The following is an 8573-nucleotide window of genomic DNA, read 5'->3' on the forward strand; positions in this document are numbered from 1 at the left end:
TAAAATTTCGGCCAAGAAGAAAGGTGTAAAGATTCAAATTCTCGTTAAGGGTATTTTTGTAAATTTCATATTAAATCTAGGGTCATTTATGTAAATTAGTCGTCGGGTTTATATTTCAAACGTACGTAACTTACTGAAACTTAACTCCGACTCATAAGTCACGTTAGGTAAGCGACCCATATGCGAAAATTTGACAAAATGCCGGTTAAGGTTTTCTAGCGTTCAAGCGGGTACGAAGTTAACAAATTTTACACGCATGAGTGGGTCATCGTTATAGCCTGCAGTGAGATAAAAGATAGGAGATTAAATTTAGCGGGATGGGCCGGAAAAATTATTATGACGCGACGTCAAACAAGTTAGTGGTTAGGAGTGAATTAGGACTTAAGCCTAATTGGGACATATTGGGCTTGGGCCTTAACCAAACAAATCGGCCCAAACCAAACAAAATCGCGAAACCAAATTATCACACCCAACTTCTCCTTCTTCTCCAATTTCGCCAATACTAAAAACCTAGGAGAGAGAAAACTCCCTTCTCCCAAATTCAACCGATTCAACCCAAAATTCAAACACCCAATCCTTAGTAGCACTCAAATCAAGTGTGAAGCTTCAAAAATTCTTGGAGTTACGTCGGGTTTTCGCGAAAGGTTAGTGAATTTCGTCGTACCGCCGCTGCCGGGTGAGTTTAATCTGTTTCAAACAACTAGTTTAAACTCATTTCAATGGATTTGATGTGTTACTGAAAATATTAAACGAGGGTGTGGTATTTTGGCAGTAGCAGTTGGAGAAGCTAGTGAATTTCGAGCGTACCAAGCGAAATCGAAGTGAAAGGTGAGTTATTTTCGCCTCAATCAAATAGTTTAAACTCGATGTCGATAACTTGTTATATATTGATGAAAACTAAGTGAATTGGGGGTGTATTGATTGTATTTGATTGTATTGGGGGTGGTGAAGGTCGGCAGTAGCAGTTTGGAAAAGCTGGAGTGGAGTGGAATAGAGGTGGAGCTGAAAACTAAGGAGGAATCTTGCTGACTCGGTAAGAATTATCTATATTCACTTTATTTTAGAGAAGTTATGTTAGTTTAAACTTGTTTAGGATTTGATTGAGTAAGGCACGATTGATAAGGAACACGACAGTAATCGTTATTAGATTTAATATGAATCGAAGGGCGTGGGATTGGTTGTAGTTGAAATTTGGACTTGGAATTGGGATGTGATAGGATTGGCGTCGATATGAGGGCCTGCCATGGCCCGGATAATTTGTAGAGACCGTCGAGTAATGCTTGCCGCGAAATGGCCTCAGAGCTTAACGGTAGTTAGATGAAAATTTATCCGAAACCAAATTCTTAACGTCGAGATTTCTTTTCAGCTTACACTAGATAAGAATTCCTCGTTGTTTGATCAATTCTAATAATTGACGTATATGTATATGCTGTTATAGGAGTGAATTCGAGTTGATTCGGTTAAGCGGGCTGGATTTAGTTAAGTGGGCTTGAGGAGAACGGAGCTTGCTAAGGTAGGAACCTACATACTAATATATGGTCTGCTTATTTTCATGCATGATTTGAATTGTTTAAATAGGAAATAGATAGTTGCGTATCAACCATGCATGTATATATGATATTCATGTTTTCCACTGTATTTCCTCGATATAAACTATATAAATAGATAGCTTTCGGGTGAAATGGTTTTTTTGGTAAAATTGGGGTAGTGGAGATTTGTTTTCTTTGTTAAAAGAGAAAAACTGGTTTTGGGAAGGGTTCGCGTCTCTTGTCTCGATGGAAGGAGAGAGAGATGGATTTTGTATCTTGGTGAGGATTACCCGGTGTTTGTAACTAGGTGGGAGGTTACGATTGTTCCCTGGATGGTTGTGTTATTTATGATGATTCGCCGCTTTGGGAATCATCGGTTGTTATTTACTATGGTACCGCCCGTTTAGGAGTCATAGGTTGTTTTACTCGATGGTGGGAAATCCGAGAAACTCACACCTCTTAAATCAACAGTTTTAAAAAGAAAAACTAAATATGTAACTAGAGTATTTGAAAACAATCGGTAATACAAGTATATATATAGATATTACTATGCTTATCACGGGGGATTTAGAAAAGGAATTGTGAATTCCTATAAAGAAGGAATCTGTTGTCGCAATTCTAGAGGCGGTTAAGTTCTAGATTCAAACGTGGTGTACACCTTTCGGGTGGTGGGCCACCTTTAAAGGGATGCATCACTGGATGTAGTCCGGAATTCCTTTTCTACTTTTCTAGATAACCATGCTTGTGCGTGTCACGCTGTATGGTGATTAGCTTGTGTGGGGTTACATGCTACCTCGATGAGGTTTAGACGCGAGGAGTGAGAGTTTAGCCCACTCCTGGATGTGTGTCAGGATCCTGAGCAGTCTGCAGTCGTCGAACGGTTGACCACCGTAAGTTAGGTGACAGCCTGTATGGGGGTCGTGGTCACAGGGCCCACCTGAGCCCTAAAAGCTTTGGGGATTTTGTGTGTACGAACACAACAACGGCATTTCAGCTCCCTGCCGGTAAAATCAGGAAAACAACGGTGCATGGTTCACACTGGAAAGTACTAAACCGAGATTGCCTTTGTGGATCGGGTGAAAACCGGTCGTTACCCTCACCATTCTAATAGGATGCAGCGGCCACAATAGTTGTATGATGACTGTGAAAAACTATATTTTGTATATCAATGAAGCATGTCAAGATGATTTCTGCTAGTTAGTGATGTATATATAGTCACGATATTTGAATACTTTTATGGAAACCCTGCATGTTTTAAATGTTTTCTATAAGTAACTATTTATTGGTTATGTGCGTTTCTATTGGGCATAGTTGTTTGCTCATCCTACTTAACATTTCAGACGAGCCAGTTGCGGAGGAGGTTTTCCCTAACCCTAGTGATGACGGTTATGGTGATTTGGGAGGATTTCCTTATGCTTGACGAGGACAGAGTCAAGTTCATACTTTTGGTTGTATAGAGATAGTCTAGTCATTTTGGTTGTATATATATAGAGCTCCGCTCATTTTGATGTATTTATTTGATGTATTGGAGTGTAGTTCATTATAAGCATTTTGGGATATGTATATGGGCATCACCGTGGTGTGTAGGGTGAAGATTTTGTATGTATATGGTTGTTGGAAGGGTATTATGAAATGTCCAGGTTTATGATAGGTTTATGACAGGTTTTAGGGTTTACGAATGTCGATTAAACAAAGGAAACTCTGCCGAAATTTCGTTATAATTGGGTGTCAGCCTCGAGATTCACTCCTCATCCTCGGGATGTGTGTGTGGGGTCTCGAGGCGTGACAAAAGGTTTCTATTTATAGGCTATAACAGAGACCATGAGGAGAAATTAAGGTTGGGCCTCCTGACGGGCTTGGGCTTCCCATGTTCGCCCAGAACCAAGACCCAAGTCCGTCAACAAATGGCTTATTCCACTAAAGGCCATTGTTGCAATACCGCCCTAATCCCAAATTACGTGTTACGTTTATGGGCTCTATATTATATGCTCGTTGATCTCCCTGTGTTTAAGATATCGAATGTCCGTTGATTAAGTCATGTTACTGACAACTACATTAATTAACTCCTTATGTCCTTGAGTAGTACCACTTAACCTCATTGTCATGTCTGAATAAATCCACCTGCAGGGTTTACATGATAATCTTTTTGAGCTCCTCAATGGGACATTATCAACCCGACTTTCTGCGGGTCACGAATTCCTTCTATAATCAACAACACACCTTACATACAATGTCATTACCCAATCCATCGAGTTTGTTGATTCACAAATGAATCTCACTCATTGATGATTTAAAGCAATGTATAATGCACATAAGTGCCCGTTATTATATCCGGATTAAAAAGACAAACATCCATAATAACAGAGGTGTTTGTTCTCTTATATAGTCAGTATAAAGAGAAACAACCTCACTTGGTCCTGTTCAATACACACAAAGTGTACTAGTGTAATCCTATAGTCAAGATAGACTAATACCAGATTATACTACAACCATACCAATGGTTTGTCCAAATCCATTTAAGTTGTGAACGTTTACTTATACTTTATAAGGTACCAATGATATGATCTTCTGTGTGTCACCACCCACCATATCATCTACAACATAAAGTATTAGACACATGCATATAACTAAGAACATATATAATATGCATAATATTTGCCGATATGATTCTCATTCAAAATATAAAGAATTAGAGTTAATACAAAAGTAATGTTTTTAGTATATAACCCTATCAAATACGGCCTGCGGAAGTTCTGTTGTCTTTTATACTCTATTTCTGCCCGCATTGACTTTGAATTTTCAGCTTAGACTAGGCTTTTTCTCCTTGAAACTTGGTTTTTAACCATGAAACTTCTTAGCAACCAACCTTTGCTCCTTTCTCTTGCAAAAGTGACATATTTCTTCACATATTTGACTCCAATACCTGAAATACACAAAAACACGTAAACAATATTAATTCTTATTTATTATAAACATAATTGGTCTAAATGTAATATTATTAAGGGGTTAAAACTACAGTTTTAGACTCTTATCAACCACCCCAAAAACAACATTTTGCTTATCCTCAAGCAAATATGAGAAATTAAAATAAGTGACCAAAAATGGAGTTCTAACTAATATCGATTCACCGAGTGCGATTGCATTGACCATATGAAATAAGTCTTTAAACCACTAGGAATTCCCTAGTGGACGAGTTATAGCCTCGTGAGAGTTCTCCAGAGAAGGTACTCACAAACTTCATCTATACTACAACGACTAAGAAATAAAATTATTGTTTCCTTATTTATTCTCAGATATATATACATCTCACTAGCAATGAATACAGAATAATTATTTCGAAACCTAAGCTAATACGTGCATAATAATCAAATCATCTACAGATAAACATATATATAATGAACTATGCTATGAAATGCAATAACAGGTCCGTTTATGAAACTTTGGAATAGTGTCCTTAAGTAGGTCCTCACAAATATGTCAAGACAAAAACACTCTGATTTTTCCACTCAAGTTTTTCTCACTCCAGTGTGCAGTGGGCACACTTTTCCTCACAATCTCAATGACGTACAATCTGCCATTTACTATTACACTAACCTATTCCTAATTGAGCTAGAGGTCTTTATTAGGTGTTGCGGGGATTAGGTGATGGTTTAAGAATGAAGGAAATGGATATTTAAAAGGACAAGTTTGAGATAATAGGGTCTTCAAAATATGTAACTAGAGAAAACTTTGTTCTTACTTTGTTTCCATCCTTAGCCATTTTTTTCTTTTTCTTTTGGCTTTTGACTCCCTCCCTTGATTCTGTTTTTAGAGTTCTAACTTTTTATTTTATTTTTTTATTATTATTTTATTTATTTTCTTTAGATGGAAACTTTATTTTATTTTTTATTTGAAGCAACTAACAAATTCTTGGTTTTTCACAGGTCTTTCTCTTTTCTTTTCTTCATGTCATCCTACTTCTCAAACTCATTCAAAATTGGGTAGGTTGATTTTATTTTTATTTTGTTTTTGTAAAACGGTAAAGGATTGTGGTTTATGAAAATGCTAAAGAAAGGCTCAGAGAGGCGACTAGCGGAAAATAATTTCATATAGGTTTGAATTTCTGGCTATATCGATCCAAAAAGGGCATAAATTCTCGCTTATGATATGGTATAGTGATCAAGCAAGTGGATGTGTGATTTATCTATTCGGAATTTACTTTTCCTTTGTGTCATTACTTAGATATTTCACTCATAAGGCTTTTAGGCTATATTCTCACAGGATTTGTAGAATAAGTACTCTAGCCTAGATTTCAGAAACTTACTGCCAATACAACCATAGATGCTCATGCAATATATTTATGGAAAGATGCAATGACTATTACCTACATATTAACCTAAATTTCTAAAAAACTATTCTAATTTAAGAGCTAACGTGAAACTTCTAGACTACTATCATCACAGAAAAAGAAACAATACAGTATTCCTAAGTGCATAGCATAAACTTTTTATTTATATTTTTGAATTTTTTACTAGAAAGCAAAGTGCATATTATATATATATCCTAATAGGTGCCTTAAATTACGCGTGTTTCTATGCCACCACCCCCAAACAAAAACATGCTTTGTCCTCAAAGTATAGAAATAAGAAGGATAGGAAATACCATGGAAACGCGTGAAAATTTTAGAACACCTGCAAAACAAATTCAGAACATACTAATATAGATAAAGAAAAACAAACGCAACTCTATATGAGTTCCACCCATTATGGGAATAACAAAAATTAAATTGCTTGGGACATAAGCAGACACTAACAAAAAGTAAAACTTACCTCATATCCAGTATTTAAACGTTGTCCTCCTCTTCTATAAATAAGTGAGGTTCCTTTGCATCATGCCAAGCCATGATAATTTGCCAAGCCTCACGCCATTTATCATCAACCCGTGCTAACCTGTTAAGCCTCACTCAGTCTGATGGGGTGTAAGGGGCAACCCAATGAGGTTGTAGCCTCCACCCCAGCCAAGCCATAGCACGAAAAGAGCGTATAATGTAATTAGTGGGTCGCATAATATCAACCCCAACCCATTCTGTGCAGCGGAATGCAAAATCAGGAAATAAACATACCATGATGCGGCAAACCAAGACAAGCATAAGAAGGTACTTATGCTTCATACTATGGGCTCATGCTAAACTGGACACTAAGGTCTAAGGAATGTGATATAGCATACGTCCCTCAGCTAAAGCAAGGAAGTCGTCATAAGCGGCGTTATTCGCAAAAGAAAACCGTCATTCTCCTAAGATATTCAACATGCTAAAAAACATGATAGTGCCTACATTAAGGGACAAGCTACCAAGGGCTACATTATGATGCTCTTGGTCCTCTACACAAAAAATCCTCGCCCTATAAGTCTCTTTGAAATACTCATAGTTATAGAGGTATAAATTATTAGACATATAGCCCCATGAGTTTCGGGGGGCAGGCATATGCATCCCAACAGCAGAGGCTACCAAAAACTTGCTGAAATCCATTATTAAATCATTACTCGTGACAGAGAACACTTGTTCCCCATCCGGTTGATAAAAGAACTTATAATGATCATAGAAATAAGCAGTAAGTTTAGGAGAATAAGAGTCATCGGCACTTACAAGTAGAGTCTGCCAACCTTACTGCACAATCCTATCGCGGAATCAGTATCCATAAGTGTCACTCTCGAGCAATTCTTCAAAGGATTGCTCCGATATGATTTGAGGAGATTTCATAGCAAACAAATATACTACTGAACTCCTTGAGGTGAGTGCGGAAAACCCCAGAAAACAGAATTAAAGTTGTGTTGAGGTTAAGGCGCGGGCGCGCTCAATTCTAACTCTGTGTTCCAGGTCCTTGGGGCGGGGGCGCTTTGTTATAAAGCAACAGAGAGGGCTCGAACGCTCCGAGTGTTGTATGTGGTATGAAGTGAGAGGTGAATTTGAGAGGTGTGGGGTGAAGTTTAGAGCATCCTATGTATTTATATAACCCAAGTTTCTTAATCTAAGGTCCTCAAGGTTCCCTAATTGATACGGAAAGTGATGGAATAAGAAAAAGCTTCTAAAACCAAAATAGAAACATGCTCCAAAATCAAACCTATAGCTTTTAGGTTGGAATTAAAAATAGCAATCATCCAAGTTTCTAATCCTTGAGGTTGCACAAACCAAGAGTAGCTAATTCTAGCTACACCATATTAGGAACATGCTCATACAAACCATATTCTCAAAACCTTGCAATATTAAATTCCAAATACAGGTGGATAGGGTAAAATACAATGCTAAACAAATCATACCACCCCCAAACAAGTCGGGAAAGTGGGATTCATGAAAAATAGATAGCATGTTCGGACAAAATTTAAACTAACTTGAAATTCAATTAACAACCAAATACATAATCCAAAATTAACTACTTAACTCAATAACTGGAAATAAAAATTATTCTACAAAAAACAGGGAAATTTCCCAAAACAACAAAAATACAACTAATACAAATCTAGCCACGAGATGAGGAAGGGCCAGAGTCATCCGTCCTTCGTCGACAATGCTCATGCCTTCCAGAGTCAGCAGAAGAAGAACCATCATGAGGTGGTAGGTGTCGTAGAACTTCTACTTGAAACGTGCGCGTTGTTGCTCCATAAAAACATCCATGGCTTCCCAACGCGCATTATTACTCTGGACGAGAGTCTCCACGTTAGCCTGGAAGTTTGCTTAGTTACAGACAATAGTACCTTGCCTAGTCTGAATAGCCTCACAGAGGTCATTCAGAGAACATTGGCCTGTACGAATTGTCTCATACTCATTATGCAGAGTTCACAGGCCACGATGAAGTAATGAGACGCGGTCTATATCTATAGTAGCCCTTTCCAAAGCATCTGCATCAAAACATGTTGTGTCTTCATCATCTTCCTCTTCTAATACCATCTCAGCACCCCTAAACTCAGGCAAATGCCAATCTCTCTGAATACATTCCTGATAAATACGTGCATTTTCATGCAACTTCAAATTAACCTTACTAGTCTTCGGAACACATCCCCAATACATCA

At 37.7% G+C, this 8573-nt stretch overlaps 1 long non-coding RNA gene across 1 annotated transcript; it reads left to right on the plus strand.

Annotated features, from left to right (window-relative positions):
- Positions 1-512: 512 nt before the first annotated feature.
- LOC147475233 (uncharacterized) lies at positions 513-3063 on the plus strand. Its single transcript, XR_015207175.1, has 4 exons — positions 513-828; positions 952-1033; positions 1439-1513; positions 2870-3063. It is a non-coding gene; the product is annotated as an uncharacterized LOC147475233 (long non-coding RNA).
- Positions 3064-8573: the final 5510 nt, after the last annotated feature.

The sequence above is a fragment of the Coptis chinensis genome, chromosome 9, assembly GCF_015680905.1.
Source record: "Coptis chinensis isolate HL-2020 chromosome 9, ASM1568090v1, whole genome shotgun sequence".
Classification (NCBI taxonomy): domain Eukaryota; kingdom Viridiplantae; phylum Streptophyta; class Magnoliopsida; order Ranunculales; family Ranunculaceae; genus Coptis; species Coptis chinensis.